We start from the raw sequence: 20,027 nt of genomic DNA, 5'->3' as shown, positions 1-20,027 counted from the left end.
TCATGTGATCGAGCCGCCTCGCGTTCAATCGAGGTGCTTTTGGGTCATGTGATCGAGCCGCCTCGGTGGACTCATTGGGTTTTACTCGTCCCAACCAGTAACCATGCTTGTATATCTGTGCATATACAGATTATTTGCTGTTTCCCGGTAGAAATATATAATGTAGTGGGAGCAGATTTCTTCCTTCACTATCTAGACCAAGTATCACAACCATATGTTAGACACCAAACAGCCGTAATTTAAAATGTGCTCAGGTTTTGTAAAAAAAAACAATTCCAAAATGGCAGCTTCTCGTAATTTTTAAAAATAGAAATACATCTCTTGTTGCTATATTTACATACCATGATGCTGCTGAAGTCTTCTGACCTTACAGAAAGTCTGGAATATTTGCAATGCAATGAAATGGGGTTGGAGGGGGACAATATCAGGGTTTTTAACACAGGGTACTGAGGGTAACATTACGTACCCTTAAATCTTGCCAATTAATATATGCATAGCATGTGTGACATTGTAATTTTGTATAAATCGTGGTAAGGAAACTGCTGTTCAAAATGTGTCAAAGTGGACAAAATTCAGTGTCTAATTTCAAAATATTTCCAAATCCAATCCCTCTAGTACGGCAACTTATGGTCTGTGATGTTTTTAGTATGTACCCTCAATTTATTTTCTGCCAGCCTGCATGGGGCTCACAATCCACGCGTTCGATCCCGCTTACGTGCATGACAAAGTGGGCAGACCTGCCAGTGGCTAGTATGTATACTCTGTCAAAAAAGAAACGTATAGGTGATAGGCAAAGAAGAAAAGTGTTTGATTTTACAAAATATCGGGGTTTTTGTTTTTTACAATGTTGCTGAATGATCATGTTTGATAATGTTCCTGGAATGGGACAGCATGCCCAAATGCACCCTAAAACAAATTTAACGCACGTTGTGGCACGTTGTGCGACAACTGTATGAAATCGCACTGGCGCTAGGGATAATTAACTCATTTCTGGACTCACAAATTGTCTCATGCCGTTGCTGGGACTCGAACCTGTTGCACCGAATCGCCCGCAAATTGCAGACTTGCCACGATACCTTCTGAACTATTGAGGCATCCATAAAAGGATGCTTTTTAACTCAGCTATATGCATAGAGTCCACACACATACACATACACACGCACTCACGCACGCACGCACGCACGCACACACACACATACATACATACACAAAGTCCAACAAACTAATTCCGATAACATGATAATACTTAAGGGAAGGTACCAAGTTTACATCAAAATTGGCCAATGTATATACTACAATAAATGGCACACATATTTTATTTTATGTCATCTAGTGGTGTAAAATATAATTTCTGTTATGCTATTATTAACTGATATATGATGGTGCTTCATGGTAACAACCATTACTTTGTTTATGCATTCCTTTTAACAAATTGTGATAACGGTATATTCGCCTGCATTGCCCTTTTTAAAGTAACTCTTTCCTTTTAACTATTATAATTTAAAATGAGACTGATACCTATAGTCGATGAACAATACTGGCAGCAAAAACGCATGAATTTAAGCGTTGGATACTAAATAACGTCTACATGATGTTTTTAGGTAGTTGTTAGGGTTATTTTGGGGGATTAAAAAATAGTTTTCATGGTTGTCCACTGAAGCTGAGAGTGTAGTATAATAAAAGTCTTAACATAAATAGATCGCATACTGTCCATATGATTCCAGTTTCCACTATCCATATTGTATTCATATGTGATGATAGCATTAGGTTGTACATAGTGTTGATTTAGGCTATGATCATTTCGACACACTCATAAAGAGGAAACTCGCTACATTTGTTTCCGTTAGTAGTAAGGGGTCTTTTATATACACTATCCCAACCGCATTGACCAATGCAGTCAGTTAATAACTTTATTGCCTGAATACACTCTCAAACGTCAAAGTTATCGAGCCAAGTTAATAACTTTATAGCCAGAGTATGCATTTTCAGACTGTATAGAGAGCGATTATAACTGTCTGAATGTCCGTCCAGCACTCTAACGGTCTAATAACTTGGCTACTGAGAAATTCCCCTAAGTTCTACCTATAACAGCCACATTTGTCACCGACTATAAATATCATATTATATGCAGTTAGCTTGAATTTGTGTCCTAAATGATTGTGTTTGTGTATGTGTATGTATGTGTGTGTGTGTGTGTGTGTGTGTGTGTGTGTGTTTGTTTTGGTTCTGAGGTGTGTGTGTTTGTGTGTGTGTGTGTGTGTGTGTGTGTGTGTGTGTGTGTTTTGTTTTGGTTCTGAGGTTGTTGGGTTTGATTTGGTTTTTTAATATTATTTTTTTTCAAATGGGCACAACCTAATAGATGAAGTTTTGTTTTCTTTATTTGTGTCCTAAATGATTGTGTTTGTGTGTGCGCGCCTAATAGATGAAGTTTTGTTTTATTAATGAAAATATACGCGTACGCCTGAGTCAGAAGTCACTTTTGTCGAGGGTAACATTTGTTTAATGCTGCCAAATTGTAATAGTATATCTAACCATTACATTTTTATAAATTATATTAAAATCGGTATTTTAAACTTCACTTGAATTCATTTGTTTCCAACCATTTTTCAAACTAAGTTGACAATAAAAATATTTTAACATTCGGCCTTAAATGATGTTTGAGCAATTAGCTAAGCCAATCGTTCCCTAATGTCGTCATGTTCCTGTCCAAAACCCCCACTTCCATCCCCACCTTCCATATGTTCCCGGCTACACTTATAGTCCGTTTGCGTCAAAAGGGAACGGATGAACTGGCACGTAACTTTATAATCAATAAAGTAAAAATTCATATAAAAACATATTATTCTGTAGTCGATAGCTACAAAGTGTGTTGTATTGTGTTGCATACAGCATCGATTGTTGTAGACGGGTTCGTTTATAATTTATGGAACTCTCTTTTCTTCCTGTCAAATTGAGATTGCATTTACTTGTAAACTTGTTTTTCTGCCCATTGTTCTATTTATCGCTGCAGCCAGTGCACCACGACCAGTACTAGTGTGTGCTATCCTGTCTATGACATGATGCATATAAAAGATCCCTTGATACTACTCGAATAATATAGCTGGTACGAGGTGCGATGGGTTGCAGGATCGACCCTTGCTACCCCGGCAATCAGACATTGCTTTTATCCCGTCTAAGCCAGTGTTCCAAGAGTATCTATATTCGACAAGTTGTGGACGTTGTAACCCTGTCTATAGTAAAATGTATGAAAAAAAGACACCTTGTTGTTAATCGATAAGAACAGCTTACGGTACAGAAGTCGGTTTCTTCTAGCACAATGACGTCGTAGAAAGGTGCTAGAAAGGGGTTGTAGAAAAACCGTCTACCACATGTGTGTAGACGCTAATCCGCCCTTTTTATTGGTTAATATTAGGATGTATACGGCAGTTGCTACCGGTTGATTACGTCATTTTTTAAACAAAGTAGTATATGACGTCACATACTATGAGTAGGTCTTCTCGACACCACAGTATGCTTTCACACTCGTGACGTAACATGGGTGTCAGCTTAGAGGTGACGTCACGTTACGATAATAAAATGAAGAGACTTACAGTATAGTTAGACTAAATTAATAATAAAATTTATAAGACACGTTGTGCTAGAAAATATTTCTGGCATGAGTCCTTTTGTAGATGGTTTTTCTGAAACTCTTTCAAGAAAATCAATCCATGGAGCTCGCTAAAGCTCGCTCCAAAGATTGATTTTCTTGAGACTCGTGTCAGAAAAACCATCTACAAAAGGACTCATGCCAGAAACTATTATTCTTTCAGTCGCCAGTACAGTGTTACAAATATAATATTTTAAACAGACGACAGCTGTCATTAAGAACGTATGACGGAATCTTAAACAAATTTAGTTTTCCTTTCTAAAATGCAACCCTGGATGGGGGGATTTAGCTCAGTCGGTTGAGTGCTCGCCCGACGTGCTTGCGTTACAGGATCGAACTACCTTGGAGGATCCATTCCACTGATTGGGTTTTTCTCGTTCCAACCAATGCACCACAACTGGTCCATGTGCTTTTCTGTCTTCGGGAAAGTACATTAAAAAGATCCCTTGCTACTAATGAAAAAATGTAGTGGGTTTCCTCTTTAAGATTATATATCAGAATTGACAAATGTTTGACATCCAAAAGCTGATGATTAATTAATTAATGTGCTCTAGTGGTGACATTAAACTAAACAAACTTTAAACTTCATAATACTGGTTTTCATAAAATGTGTAGCAGATCGTCGACGGACGAAGACTGGAAAATGTTTTCCCTTTAATGGAACACAGATTTTCGACGCAGATAGTGTTCCCATGAAACCTTTATTTCGTCTACATCGATCGGCAATAGGCCAGTTTTTACGGCAACCATGCTTTAAATACAAGGGTGTGTGTGTGGAGGGGGGGGGGGGGAGTTTCAAGGCAGAGTCCACAGCTATGAGATATCATCATGGATTTACTGTACACAAAACACACTTTTCTTTGATGGTACATATTGCATGATACTTTATATCCAACTATTCACAACAAACTAAACGTGATTTCGTCTGAATGTATCTTTATTTCAGAACATAGGTCATCATGTGATACAAACAGGTGTTTAAGCACAATTTAGAGAGGGTGGTTCTATCTCATAAACATTAAAATACGTACATAATAGATGGGTTTTTTTTCACACATCATCTTCGTTTATTTTATTATTACTATATTTTATTATTACTACCCGATAAAAATGGCCATGTTAAGGCAGCTTCCTTTTGTTCATTCATGAACTCACTTTGGCGAATTACAGAATGGAAGATCGTTTCCCTTTAAGATTCTCATAGAAGAATTTGTTTATAATTTGTATAATACACTGAAAGAAGATTTCTCAAGTACTGCTACTAGTGCTGTATTATAATTATTTACATCTCAAAATGCATTTTGTTTTATTAACTATGTTAATATTACTTTTACTACAATAGGGAGCATTACTGGTGAAACTACAATAACATTGATATCATTGCTGCTGATATAATTAAGGTTTAATGCACTTTTTAAAAATTAGTCTCTTTAGATTTTATTTTTATTGTGCTTTATTTTTTGTTACACTACAAGAGCACACATACTATATATATCATCTGTAAAACATCACAGCAATTCGCTTTGCTATTAAGAGATAGTGTTAATAAATCACAGTCAGGGTAAATGAGCTTCAAACGGAATAACAACAAGAGAGTTCGGTAGAAGAAATCCAACGTCGTGGTTGTGAAGCGTCGTTTACACCGTCATTAGATGCATGAAACCCGCAAGTACACATGCTGTCGTTGATACAATCGTTGTAGAGCCTGAAAAGAATAACATAGATATGGATATGGGAACTCTTTTTACGTGCCCATACCCAAGAATAGGTTCAGGCACGCCCATCTCGGGTTCGATCTCTGACATCGCCAGGGACCGGTTCGGGACAGGATAAAAACAACATAGAAATGCAGACTATAACTTCGTTCACACTTACACTTTGAACTGGTTTTACTGAACTAGCATAACTAATTAAACCAGTTTAAAAAGTAAGTGTGCACGTGCTCTTTTCACTATGCCGGTGTAACTAAACCAGTATAGTAAAAACACTTCGGTATGTGGTTTAGTTAAACTGGTATAACTAAAACAGTTTAAATGTGAAGTATGTAAAGTGTGAACGCAAACTGTTTTAGTTAAACCATGGCTGCGTTCAGCCAGACCGAGCGGAAAAACGTCTGCTAGACTGGTTTATGCGCTTCACGGTAAACCAAATGACTACGTTGGGAACCAATCAAAAAGTTCGCGAACGTCAGCGACACGTTTGCTGGCTGAACTTGGGGCTGTATATGGCGCAAGTGATAGTGACGTGACAGTCAGAATAGGCAGTACATATATAGAGAATACTAAACGAGTTCCCGTGTGAGACCGTTACAGCGAGTGTGTTTTCAATCGTACATCATGAGCGAAAGCGAGTACGATTAAATACACACGAGTTGTATTATAAACCGTCTCACGCGGGAACTAGTATACTATTTTATTTATTACACCGTACATCAATGAAAAACATAGCACATAATGACTTCCAAAATAACTAAACAAGACATGAAAATGCCCAGATTAAAGACCGGGGGAAAATGACGTCATATTGTGATCACTTTCATTTGACTATTTATCAATGAAACTTTGCATTCCTACGCCACACATCTATCCATGAAGTTTACACAAACAATGTTATAACATATTCACGGCTAAACCAAATTATTAAAATATATATATTGGTAAATTATGATGCTAACTTTAATGATAAAAATTGACAGCAAGCATTTTTCCGATATAAAAATATTAATCGAAAGAACGATGGAAACACGTATTGCATGACGATCTATGCGGAGTTGTACTGTGTGACACAGTCGATCGCATGATCAGAGGTCATGACCTCTCAAAAGACGTATTCCACAAAGTGAAGATACGATAAATATCACACGGGTATCTCTTCCACAGCGGTGTCATAAAAACGAGTTAACAACCGCCTTATACCGGTATAACTGTTACTCGTATGGACGCTCGTCATTTCCAACCAAAACTGTGTTAGCTAAACGAGTACAGTTTAACTTGTGTAAGTGTAAACACAGTTTATAATATAATTAGAGATGTTTTGTTATCTCGTTCAAAAACTGATCCAACGAGAAAGTCGGTGTGGGATCGATCTCCGTCGGTGGGCCCATTTGGGCTATTTCTCGTTCCTGCCAGTACACCTCGACTAGTATATCAAATGCCGTGGTATGTACTACCTTGTCTTTTGGATGGTGCATATAAAAGATCCCTTGCCGCTAATCGAAAAGAGTAACTCATGAAGTGGCAACAGCGGGTTTTCTCTATAAATATCTGTGTGGTCCTTAACCATATGTCTGACGCCATACAACCGTAAATAAAATGTGTTTAGTGCGTCGTTAAATAAAACATTCTTTCCTTTCCTTCCTTCCAACGAGAAATTAAAGAACCGATGTTTGTGGACTACGTCATTAGTTCAGACATACTGGTTTCCCTTCTCATAGTCGGTTTACGGGAATCAAGCTCTGGATCTCAGTAGAGAAATATTTTTAATCAGAAGAAGGCTTATTTAGTATTCCAATGCCAACTCCGTTTATCAACAGATGCACCATCATTTGTCCATGTGTTTTTCGACAGTCATTTCGCCATTTACGTTGCACCTGTGTCTCGATTCCGATCCCGTGTGCTAATATGACTACGAGAACGGAAACGAAAAAACCCACTTTCTTGGACGGAATAACGATAGGTATGTAACATGTTGTAGTATATACTCTTTAAAAAACGAAAGGTATCAATTAGACTTTCTCGTTTGAACAGTCAAATGTGTTAAATAAATAGTACTTTCCTATTACGCGTGAGTTCACAAATTATACCCAAGACATACGACACGTTACTGTTTGGCTCGATCAAGATCAAATACTCTTGTCGAAACAAGAGCTTGCGTTACTGAGATTATCTGAGACACACACACACACACACACACACACACACACACACACACACACACACACACACAGACACACACACAAGGATTGGGCACAAATTATCCAATTTACGAAGCCCTCTCCTAATTACAAACATTAAATTGTACAATAATGGCGACTGCGATTTTCAATCAATCAATCAATCAATCAATTATAGTAAACGTTTGTGAAAATGATTGAATAAACTGAAAGGACAGAAAAGGAATAGAAAAGAAATAGAAGTAATCGATGGTTTAATAATATTCATTATTAATATGCATGCTGCATGCTAACCTGCTTTGCGCAATAATTATGACTAACTCTTATTACGAGATATGCTGAACCATCTACATGTATTAAAAACAACAGAATAGAATAGAATAGATGTTTAACGACATCCTAGCACGAAAAATGCATCGGCTATTGGTTGTCAAACTATGATAAAGGCAAACAAGTATTAAAAACAATAAAAAATTTTTTTTTATATATACACCGAACTAAAAACTCGCGGTATCCGTAAACAAATCGCGCATTCGACAATGTCGCAATGATATGAAGTTAGACAAATAGACTGGCACACTACATTAGCCACACTGGTTTTCACACTTAAGTTACGTTAAACGTATTGATAAGGATGGGAACCAATTAAACCGCTCGGCTGTTTTCGTTTTGAACTTCGTAGTCGTTATGGGTTTTTTTTTTTTTTTTTTAAATGTTTATGTAAAATCGATTGACATCGGAAATATTTTGCATCAACGCACACATATTGTATTTAGGAGTATTTTAGGTAAATATTGCGTCAAATACGCAGGATTCCTGCGTCACGTGAAACCCTGGATTTGTATACTTGTATAAAATAGTAATAACCTGGAAATTCTCCTTAGATATCCATGAATTTGTAATATGGTCGAGATGTTTCTAATAATATATAGAGGCTATTTCATTGGGTTTTTCGAATACGATTTTTATTTCAACGAGTGATGTGTGAAAACCATATTTTCACGAATTGCGAAGCATTGCCAATAATCAAACATAAATACGAAGAAACAAGACAAAGGCAAATAATTTAATCATGAACGTTTACAACTAATAAATACGATTTCTATATTTTTACTGTAGTTAAAATACAGTGAAAATATTACTGTTCACCTGATATCACTTTTATGGTTTCTGTAGATCTATATATTTCATTGCTATGTATAAAATAAATAAATTTATTTATATATTGTAGCCACTTTAAGAGTGGGTTTTCATATACACATGTATGTGCTTTTTTGTGCCGGAATAGACGTTTTATACGTGCGTGTGCCCGATACAGCAACCTTCATTGCCCCCGGGCGACCCAGCACCGCCCCAAATCTGCAAACGTAGAAAAGGGCCCTAGAACGTGTCTGGATAATAAAGCCTAGTTAGCAACTAAAATTACATACTGATAAGGTAGGTCGCATTATTTTTACTTGAATAAAAAATAATCATAATAAATTAAAAAAGAAGCTACCTGCACTGTCACCACCTGAAAAAAAAGATATAGAAAGTATTTAAACAATTGAAAGCAATTTCAATATGATCATAAAATACAAGAATTAGACAAGATTTTTAGGAATAAAAACAAAATGAATTTATGCAATCCGCTAACACATTTAAATGTTTATATTTATGTTGATTCAGAATATGATAATAAAATGTTAAAAATATTAATACATTTGTATGTATTGATGTATATATGTATGTGTGTATATGTGTATGTGTGGGGGGTTGTATGTATGAATATGTATTTGTGTGTGAATGCATATGCGTGTGAATGCATTTGCATATACTTGCATGTCTGTATCCGTGCATGTAAGTATGCACGCATGAATGTGTTTCATATTTGTTGAGTTTATTCTGATCGATTGTCCTTTATAGACAGTTTTAATCGATACTCGATAGGTGAATTCAAACTGTCTTATGATGTTTATTTTTAAATACTGCCTTGACGCTACAGTACAATTTTAACATCAATAATTAAAAAAACAATATTAAGAGACACGTCAATAGAAATCAGTCGTGAAAATATTTGTAGTAATCAGAAGAGATAATTATGTTTACGTATGAAGTGCGGTTGGAATTAGTAAATAGTGGGGGAAGGGAGGATTTACATTCTTAGTACATCACCGATATGATGGGGGAAAAAATCGAACACAGCTATTTGTGACCACCCTTATTTATTTATTTCAACTTATTGTTGGGCTTATATCCAATTAAGGTTCAAGCGCGCTGTCCTGGGCATACACCTCAGCTATATGGGCTGTCTGTCGAGGACAGTAGGTTAATTATAAGTTGTTAGTAGTTAGTGAGAGAGAAGTCGGTGTAGTGGTCTTACGAGATTTACATCTACCTATTGAGTCGTTAAAACTCGCTCTGTGTGGTAGCCGGTACCGGGTTGCAAACTCAGTACCTACCAGCCTTATGTCCGATGGCTTAACCACGCCACCACCTTAATTCATTATTTTGTCCGTCCTATCCTACTATAGAAATGTTTTTGGTAAATAAGTTCGGTTTGGTTTGACATAAGAAGAAAAGTAAAAGTATTTTGGGAATATTAAAAAAACTATAATTTTTATGTGCAATTAAAAATAAATATTCGGTTCAAAAATAAATAAAACTGTAATATTATACATACCCAAACCGAAATTATTTGCAAAAAGAAAACCACATTTCTATAGGAGGATGGGACGGAATATAGAGTAGTTATATCTCAATAAAATTCATAACCATAATGTGGGACTGAATTCAGTACAGTGGGATTGCCTGCCTGTAATCATGATAACCTCCTTGTACTGTGTAGTCAATAGTCAATATTTGCTGTTACAATTTATTCTGTGTTCCCTTATTTCTTTACACGAGTGTATTAGTAAAGTACAAAAGCACATCAAGTTAATGGACGACTAAAGCACAACAGTGATCCACTGGATCTCAATAAATTGCCACAAAGTTCCAGAATTAGTCACTAATATTGGGGCTAGTGTGGGGGCTGGGACGTAGCCCAGTGGTAAAGCACTCGCTTGATGCGCGGTCGATTTGGGATCGATCCCAGTCAATGTGTTCATAGAGCTATTTCTCGTTCCAGCCAGTGCATCACGATTGGTATATCAAAGGCCGTGGTATATACTATCCTGTCTGTGGCAAAGTGCATATAAAAGATCCATTGCTACTAATGGAAAACAAATGTAGCGGGTTTCCTCTCTAAGACTATATGTAAAAATTACGAAATGTTTGAAATCCAATTACCGATGATTAATAAATCAATGTGCTTTAGTGGTGTCGTTATACAAAACAAAAAAACAAACAATCACTAGTGTATATAGCAGTAGCGGGTTTCCTCTCTCTATATATGTGTGGTCCTTAACCATATGTCTATCGCCATATAACCGTAAATATTATGTGTTGAGTGCGTCGTTAAATAATAAATACATTTCCTTCCTTACTTATTTATGTTTCTTTTTAACTTTTAATTATTTGTAACTTTTTGGTGCATTGTGAAGTTTATATAAAAATGTTTATACAGAAATAATGTTTTATATACTACTATTTTATATATTTATATTACTGCAAAATCCAATAAGGGTGGCGAATAGGTCAACATGTAGCGTCACAATTTGAAAGTGCACCGTATCTCCATATTTAAAAGACTTGGTTGCATTTTCAATGGATATGCGAAGAATATGGACTATGGACTTTTATATTTTCGCAAATGATTCTCGAGAAAACTACTGTTTACGCTGAATGGTAACACATTACAATTTTTACATTAAAATTACATGTCGGATCAGTTAATTTATAGCTATTTTTCACAAATAAACTTGCATTTAGTGTTTTCATGGCACTTCCATCTGTGAGAATGCATCTTTAATTACTGATCAACCCAAAGACACATGCATACAGGTTATTGTGAATTTATTATTACGTGACCGGCCTCGGTGGCGTCGTGGCAGGCCATTGGTCTACAGGCTGGTAGGTACTGGGTTCGGATCCCAGTCGAGGCATGGAATTTTTAATCCAGATACCGACTCCAAACCCTGAGTGAGTGCTCCGCAAGGCTCAATGGGTAGGTGTAAACCACTTGCACCGACCAGTGATCCATAACTTGTTCAACAAAGGCCATGGTTTGTGCTATCCTGCCTGTGGGATGCGCAAATAAAAGATCCCTTGCTGCCTGTCGTAAAAAGAGTAGCCTATGTGGCGACAGCGGGTTTCCTCTAAAAAAATCTGTGTGGTCCTTAACCATATATCTGACGCCATATAACCGTAAATAAAATGTGTTGAGTGCGTCGTTAAATAAAACACTTCTTTCTTTTTATTATTACGTGCGATTGTTTTTATATCGTAAGTCTACACCCAGGCTGGTAGGTACTGGATTCGTACTGCGGTACGGGCTCCCATCCATTGCAATATTTAACTGTTCAGCGGATAGGTGTATGACCACTTCGCTGACTTACCACTGCCATTGATAGACAGCTCGGGATAGCCTATTCAACTTTAATTGGATATTAGCCCAAACATAAATTGAAACGAATAAAGTTTTTGTTTAACGACACCACTGGAGCACATTGATTAATTAATCATCGGCTATTGGGCGTGAAACATTTGGTCATTCTCACTCGTAGTCATCAGAGGAAACTTTTTACATTTGTCCTAATGCAGCAAGGGATCTTTTATATGCACTTTCCCACAGACAAGAAAGCCGACATCACGGCATTTGACCAGTTGTGGTGTACTGATTGGAACGAGAAAAAAAACCCAATTAGTTGAATGGACCCACTGAGGTGGTTCGATCCTGCGACGCAAGCACCTCAGGCGAGCACTCAAACGACTGAGCTAAATTCCGCCGTTAATTGGATATTAGCCAGAAAATAAATTGAAATAAATAATTAATATTAATATTATTTACTAGTGATGTACCTGTTCCAGTGGTGGTGACATTGGTGGAGGCGTCAGTGGTGCTCGTTGTATTCACAGTTGCAGCTGAAATAAACAGAACACTTTTTTAATCATAGTATTATTACTATTATTATTATTTATTATTATTATTATTATTATTACTGATAAATGTATTACAATATGAGATTTTCCGGGCCTTCTGGAGAAAGATCCTTTCATGCATAATGTTTTTTTTTCTGTGCTCAATTTTAAAATGACAGGATGCAGATGTCCCAGAATGCAACTAAGTGTACTACATCCTACGGAAGCGTGTGTTCGTCTTCAGTGAGCAACCTTCTATCTTTCGTTTACTTAATTACGTGTTTATATCCAATTAAGGTTCAACCACGCTGTTCTGGGCACACATCTCAGATATGTGGGCTGTCTTCCGTCAAGGACAGTGGGTTAGTTGTTAGTTGATTAGTGGTTAGTGAGAGAGAAGAGGGTGTAGTAGCGTTAGAGCTACCCATTGAGTCGTTAAAACTCGCTCTGGGTGTGAGCCTGTACCGGGCTGCGAACCCTGTACCTACCAGCCTTATGTCCAATGGCTTAACCACGACAACGCCGAGGCCGGGAGTGAGAAGCCTGTATTTCTCTGTATAATTATGGCGGAGATGGCTAGGCTTCTTAAGGTTGCAAGTTTTATTGATGTAACTTAGTTAGTTAAACAGACTTCGCCTCGAGAATATTATACATTGAACTGTTTTTGATGTTATCCAATACTAATTGATTTGAATGAAGGAGCAGAAAATGTACCATCACAAGAATATATGATTGCAATATTACTGCCGTATTTGAAATTACTCTTTGCGCATTCTGATAGCGTCCTTTGCCCAATCCACCAACTAATGAAAATCAAAGACTGTAAGCGTTATTAAAAGCCAAGTAATTGGCGAATGTACTAAGAACGCTATTGGATAGTTCAACAATTACTGTAAAATGTAGATTTAAGGACAAAGAAGTCAAAATTATTGTACAGTCCTGGAATTATTGTTGGAAAAACATGTCTTTTTAATCAGACTTCGAATCTCAGGACCCCCAATATTTGAACACCCTGACCTTAGTGATTAGGCAGTCGGAGATATTTTGTGTTATTACAGCTTTTTAATTGTTAATTTGTATACATGCATACAACAGAAAAAAAGAAGAAGATATCCAGGCACGGGTTCAGGATGAAGGAGCTGGGTGTAAGCACTGCCCTCGAATATATAACGGACGCATATAATGAAATGCAACGAATATCCAGTCTTTAACGGACGAATATAATGCCATGCCACGAAAATCCAGTCTTTAACGAACGAATATGATGAAATTGATGAAATGACACGAATATCCAGTCTTTGACAGACGAATATAATGCGATGCTACGAATATCCAGTTTTTAGCGGACGCATATAATGCGATGCCACGAACATCCGACCTTTAACGGACGAATGTGATGAAATGTCACGAATATCCAATTTTTAACGGACGAATATAATGTGATGCTACGAATATCCAGTTTTTAGCGGACGAATATAATGCGATCCCACGAATATCCAGTCTTTGACGTACGAATATAATTAATATTTTCTTTTTGTCAGCTGGATGGTGTAGTGTCTCCATCCACTGGGTGTTTTTAGCGAGAATATAAATAAATATAATGTACATAAAATTTGATGTATTTCGGTGACGTGTCGTTTTCAAAGTCGCATGCTCTCCCTGGAAACATCTTGTATCTCCCTTTACCATGCATAGAAGCAAAAACAATTTGATCCTGTGTCAATAACACTGAAGCACTTGTGTGTGGCGGTAGGTATGCTTTGGGGTTCGTTTTTTGTTTTTCTTCACTTTGAATTTTTGACAGTTTCTAAAATTTAGAATTAATTAAACTACACTAAAATAAGACCATCTTAGAATATGCATGTGTCAAGTTTTAGAATTATCGAGCTAAAACTGTATGAGACAAATGTTGCGATTTGTGAGATAACTTTTTTATCACAAGTCTATAATAATACGTTTTGGAGATTTGCCCTGACTGTAATAACTTCTTTCAAAACTAATTTAAATATTTTAAATTTAAAACTCTAGAAGAAAATAGATGTTGGTTAGTATTTAACATTTTAAATTTTAATTATAAAAGAAAATACAAATTCCAAAATATCTCTTTATTATTTTGTGAAGATTGCCGCAGAAAATCAAAGTATAGTACGAAGTTTCAGAACTATTCTATCAAACCTCTAGGAGAAGATAGGCTATTAAATGTCCAAGATTAAATGTCCATTTAAAATGTTTTAATTTAACAAAAATACAAAATATATTTTTCTATTAGTTTATGAAGCTTGCTCTGCGAATAATTATACTAAGTTTCACGACTATCCATCAAAACTCTAGAAGACACATTTTTAAAAGTTCAATGTTAAATTTCTATTTAAATTTTTTCAATTTAGTTAGAATTCACAAATTCAAAATGACCAGACATACCCTTCTATTTGTTTGTGAAGACTGCCCCAGAGAATCAGAACTATTTCGAGAACATAGACTTTAAAATCTTCAGTTTAAATTTTAAAAACGTTTTTTTTTCAAAAGACTGCCCCAGAGAATCATAGTGCTAAGTTTTATAACTATCCGATCAATTCTCTAGAAGAAGACAATATCAATTTTTAAAATATTAAATAACAGATTTTTAATGTGGTATTTCAGAATAATAATAATATTATTATTATTGCTAAGAAATTTTGCACATAAAATCACTGATTTGATATATCTCAAATTAGTCTCGGATTATTTATTATTTTAACAACAAAATAAAAGTTTGAAATTTATGGCATCAAAGAGTTTTAACCGTTTTCGACGGTAATGTTTCTATTTTATGTAAAGTAAAGTAAAGTAATTCTCACCACAAATCAGCAACAGCACTACACAGAACAGACCTTGCTTTATGGTAAACATGTCGGATATTGGATACCTCTAACTCTGTGTCATCCAGGTGTCCAAATTCAGTGCGCAATGGCTTGGGATGGACAATAATAAACTTATATACATTAGTCTGACGTTGCTGTGAACACAGTTACTAAGGTAAATACACACTGATCGAATTTCATGCCAAGTGTAAATCGTGACATCTTTCAAATATATTGCACCAATCACCGTTAGCTCGAGATACAATATATGTGGGTTAGCGAGACAATCTGGAAAGCTGTGTAGAGTATAGTTAACGCGTTTCATGCCTCATTTCCGATCAGGGTCATTTCAAGAGTGTTTGAAGGTTGGTTCGAGACACATAAGGGTGTGTGATATTAAAAACATCTATGTACCGCTTCCAACGCACTTTCCTATCATTTTTTTCTTTTATCCAGAGAACAGACTAGCAATATTGACATAAGCGTATGAGACAGGGGACAGCGGGACAACTCCCCCTCTCCCCCCCCCCCCCCCCAATGTTGGAGAAAAAGCTCAAATTCGGGCAAAAATTATAGAGATATTCGAGCAAAATGTGCTAACCTGAGACATTTTTACCGTGTATTTCCATCATTCTACCCTCAAACTTAGTTGTAATTCATGCAAAAAGGCATAGTGGTTCGTTTGCATCCCTGTATAGCTGTTTGGCAGTAATGCTAATATGAATGACTGTTGTTATTTAGATTCGGGCATTTTCGTTGAATTCGGGCAAAAACCAGCCCGTACGTAATTTGGCTACGTAAAAGAGACTGTTCTGAGTGTGCTGTTGTTGTAATACGTTTCTGAGTGACAGAGAATTTTAAATGAATAAAAGAAACATATTAAATACATGTTCTTGTTTAGAATATCAGTGTGTTAATTTACACGGTGTTTCTTATTTCCTAAACGTTTCTTGAAGCCGAGACTAGATTTTACATCCTAATATAAACGTATGTACGCAAAATATATATATTAGGAAAACAAATTCAGTTTTAGCTACAGCAAACATTAGGACGTCTAGAAACTCATTAAATATACAGACATTAATATTCAAGGGGTGGGGCGTAGGCCAGTGGTAAAGTGTTCGTCTTTAACTAATATTAAAAAACAAATGTATTTAAAACGTATAATTTGAGTAGGGTTTATATATATATATATATATATATATATATATATATATATATATATATGTGTGTGTGTGTGTGTGTGTGTGTGTGTGTGTGTGTGTGTGTGTGTGTGTCTGTTCTATCTGCGAGGGCTTAGTTATGTCCAAAGGTTTTATTACTACCCGGTTCCCACATACCTGACAAAGTGTTTAAAGTACAATCATTAACTACGCACGTCATACGCTGGGCAGTCAAAGAAACAAATAATACTCACATGTCATATGAGACGGTTATGGCCCGGGAAGTAGATAAACGTGTATCAAAACTGGTATAAACACAAAGAGGCCATGCTCATTACATACACAGGTTATCAGGTAGTGGTCATATAACAGACGAGTACTTATTTTTCGACCAATTGGCATTTCGACCAAATGGGACGACACCAACTTGTATAAATGGTCCTGAACTTAATTCTACGAAATGGACAACGTGGTGTTTACCAATTACTAATATATACTTCCCGGTACTAGTTAATTCCCCATTACATGTTTGTCAGTGTGTGCAGTCAAAAGGCAACGACGAGCTGATACTGTATCACAGTACACAATAGTAATACTACGAGTTCCTGTCTGGCAACTTGATTACATCGTGGGTATTAATGATAAATATAATAATTTTAAAAACTAAATAATATAAATAAAATAATAAGCTAAGACCCCATATTTGGCCATTTGGTACCATCCAAGGGCACCAAACCTTTTTGATAGATGTATGTATGTGAATCTTAAAAAAGCATGATGAACGCTTCGCCGTATTAATCTGTAAGTCATTACATCGCTAAGTTTAATCATACAAACTGAAATGCACTTGTCACCATTCCAAGTTAATTAAGGTATTGCAACATCATTTTAATCCAAGACTGTCGCAACTAGCAGCTAGAACCAATAAATAACAATTTATCGCATTTTAGATCAACTAGGAAGAGACTTTTGCGTTTTGATTTAATTTTATGGGTCATGGAATTAATATATGACCTCAAAGAGTAAGACTTATATATTTTCATAAAACAATAATGTATATTTCAAATACAGGGTTTTCTGTGGGAAAAGGATCTCAATGCTCGCTTTCACTTTCTAATAAGATTCTAAAATGGCTGCAAAAATAAAGACATGACCACTGTATATGTTTAACATCACCTAAAACAATCATTTTGAAATCAACTGCTAAGTTTTAAAGGTAAACCAATATATTTTTCTAAACAGAACCCATATACATATAAAATTGCCTAACATGGGCCAAAGTAGTTCACAAAGCCAACCTTGTTTTGATTAATGGGCATATGCACGCAAACCACAAGTGACTGATGTTTCTATTTTTATCATTTCCATTTTCTGTCTCTATATAATTGATATGGACTAACAGGCAAAAGAAACTTAACACCTTGTTCAGTAGGTCCATAAAGAAAAACCAAGACAGATGTGATCTATATGATGATTATTTTACTGAAAGGAATCATTTTGCAATATCTTTACAAAAAAGCATTGCCATATCGATAGTGCACTTGCCATAAGGCCGAGCGAAATAGACATGGGGTCAAAATTAAAAATTACACAATCAGAGTCCCTTCAAAAGGTGCCTAAAGTCAAATCATGGGACAAGACATGTCCTCAGTAGTGTGTGTGACCATCCCTTGCATCAATACACGCCAAAACAGTCTCCTCATGGATGTCGTCAGTCGCCGGATGACGTCAGCAGGAATTCTGCGCCAAACATTCAACAAAACCTGTTCAAGCTGCTGTCGATTTGCTGGGGGAGGTTCGCGTTGTCTCAGCTGTCGATCAAGATGATCCCAGAAATGCTCTATGGGATTCATGTCTGGAGAACATGATGGCCAAGGCAATACGTTGACGTTAACGTTGTTGAGATAATCCTGAACAAGTTTGGCTGTATGAGGTCGTGCATTGTCCTGCTGCAAAAGGGTACCCCTAGGCTGTTGACGCAAGAATGACACTACAACAGGTCGCAACACTTTATCCCTGTATCTTTGACCAGTCAGATTTCCACGGATGATGAGAAGCCTTGTTGTCCGTTGACCGCAAATACCGCCCCATACCATGACGCCGCCTCCACCAAAAGGGTGCACATCTTGGATGCAGTTCGGCGCCAGTCGTCGTTCTCCCCTACGTAGATAAACACGAACTCGGCCATCATTTCGGAACATGTTGAAGCGACTTTCATCCGTGAACAACACCCTTTCCCAATCACGCCGCTGCCACCGACGTACAGTTCGTGCCCATTGTAATCTGCGTTGACGGTGTAGAGGGGTCAAGGCCATTCCACGGTAGGGGCGTAAAGCTCTGATACCAGCCCTGCGGAGTCGTCGTAAGACTTCGTCTGCTGATGGGGTGTCCCAGTGCCGTCGCCGCCGTTGACATCGTCGTAACGAATTGGTTCCGCAGGTGGATTGTCCGGATGTAGCGGTCTTCAGCTGGCATTGTGACCCTTGGTCTTCCCGATCTTGCACGGTCTTGTGCCTGGCCTGTCTGCTGATAACGGCTCAACAAGCTGCTGATGGCGGCTTGACTGCAGTTGAAGGTTCTTGCAATCTGCCGTTCAGAGGCCCACATATCGGCCATACCGATAGCTTTGTTGCGTTCTGCTTGGGTTGGCTCGGCATCTCTCTCATGTTCTTTTTGATACTGCTCCCTTGCTTTGTCCCACACCGGTATTTATGCAACAATCATGCACGAGCATTTTTTAATAAATTCAAATTATGCTGTTTTTCACATTTTTCATGACTGCAAGAAATTCACTAAATCCGGAAACAGTGACTTTTCGGACACACAGGGTGTGTTTTGGCGAATGTTTTGTCATTACTTTCAAACTTATTGCAGAATCTTTAATTCAGATAAACTTATTTTAAAAGTGATAAGTTTCTTTTGCCTGTTAGTTTATCATTGCATTTATGCCACAAACTAAGTGGCAGTCTTCCTATAGACAGTGCAGGAAGGACGAAAGTCTTGTGTCGTGCTCGCATCGGTCATACTTACTTGACCCATTTATTTATTTTGAAGAAAGATCCTCCACCTCAGTGTAAACACTATCAGTGTACGCTGACGGTACGCCACATTTTGGTGGAGTGTCATCTCAAAGAAACTAGAAAAGATATTTTTGGTCAGAGACATGTGATGGAATCATTGGATTCCATTCAGAACTTATTGTACAGTTCCTACGTGATACTGCGTTGTATTGTAAATTTTAAATATTATCTAACTGTGATATTTGTATTTTTGCAGTTCTTTACACTGTGTTTTAATTTAACTGTTGATTTTTTATATTGATGTTGATCATCACATTGTGATCATTACATTTACCATAGTTTGACACCCAATAGCCGATGTATTTTTCGTGCTGGGGTGTCGTTAAACATTCATTCATTCATTCATTTATGTCACAAACTGTGTCATAGTGCGACGCCAGCATTTCTCATCATAACAAGACAGTT

General features: G+C 36.9%; 1 long non-coding RNA gene across 1 annotated transcript; it reads right to left on the bottom strand.

Moving 5' to 3' along the window:
- Nucleotides 1-4,565: 4,565 nt before the first annotated feature.
- Nucleotides 4,566-15,537, bottom strand: LOC121382284. The gene is made up of 4 exons (XR_005959141.1): nt 15,377-15,537; nt 12,480-12,542; nt 9,037-9,051; nt 4,566-5,351 (listed from the first exon to the last, which is right to left on the bottom strand). It is a non-coding gene; the product is annotated as an uncharacterized LOC121382284 (long non-coding RNA).
- Nucleotides 15,538-20,027: the final 4,490 nt, after the last annotated feature.

Source organism: Gigantopelta aegis, chromosome 9 (genome assembly GCF_016097555.1).
Source record: "Gigantopelta aegis isolate Gae_Host chromosome 9, Gae_host_genome, whole genome shotgun sequence".
Taxonomy (NCBI): domain Eukaryota; kingdom Metazoa; phylum Mollusca; class Gastropoda; order Neomphalida; family Peltospiridae; genus Gigantopelta; species Gigantopelta aegis.
The sequence above is the reverse complement of the archived record's forward strand: the minus strand, read 5'-3'. Positions and strand labels throughout refer to the sequence as shown.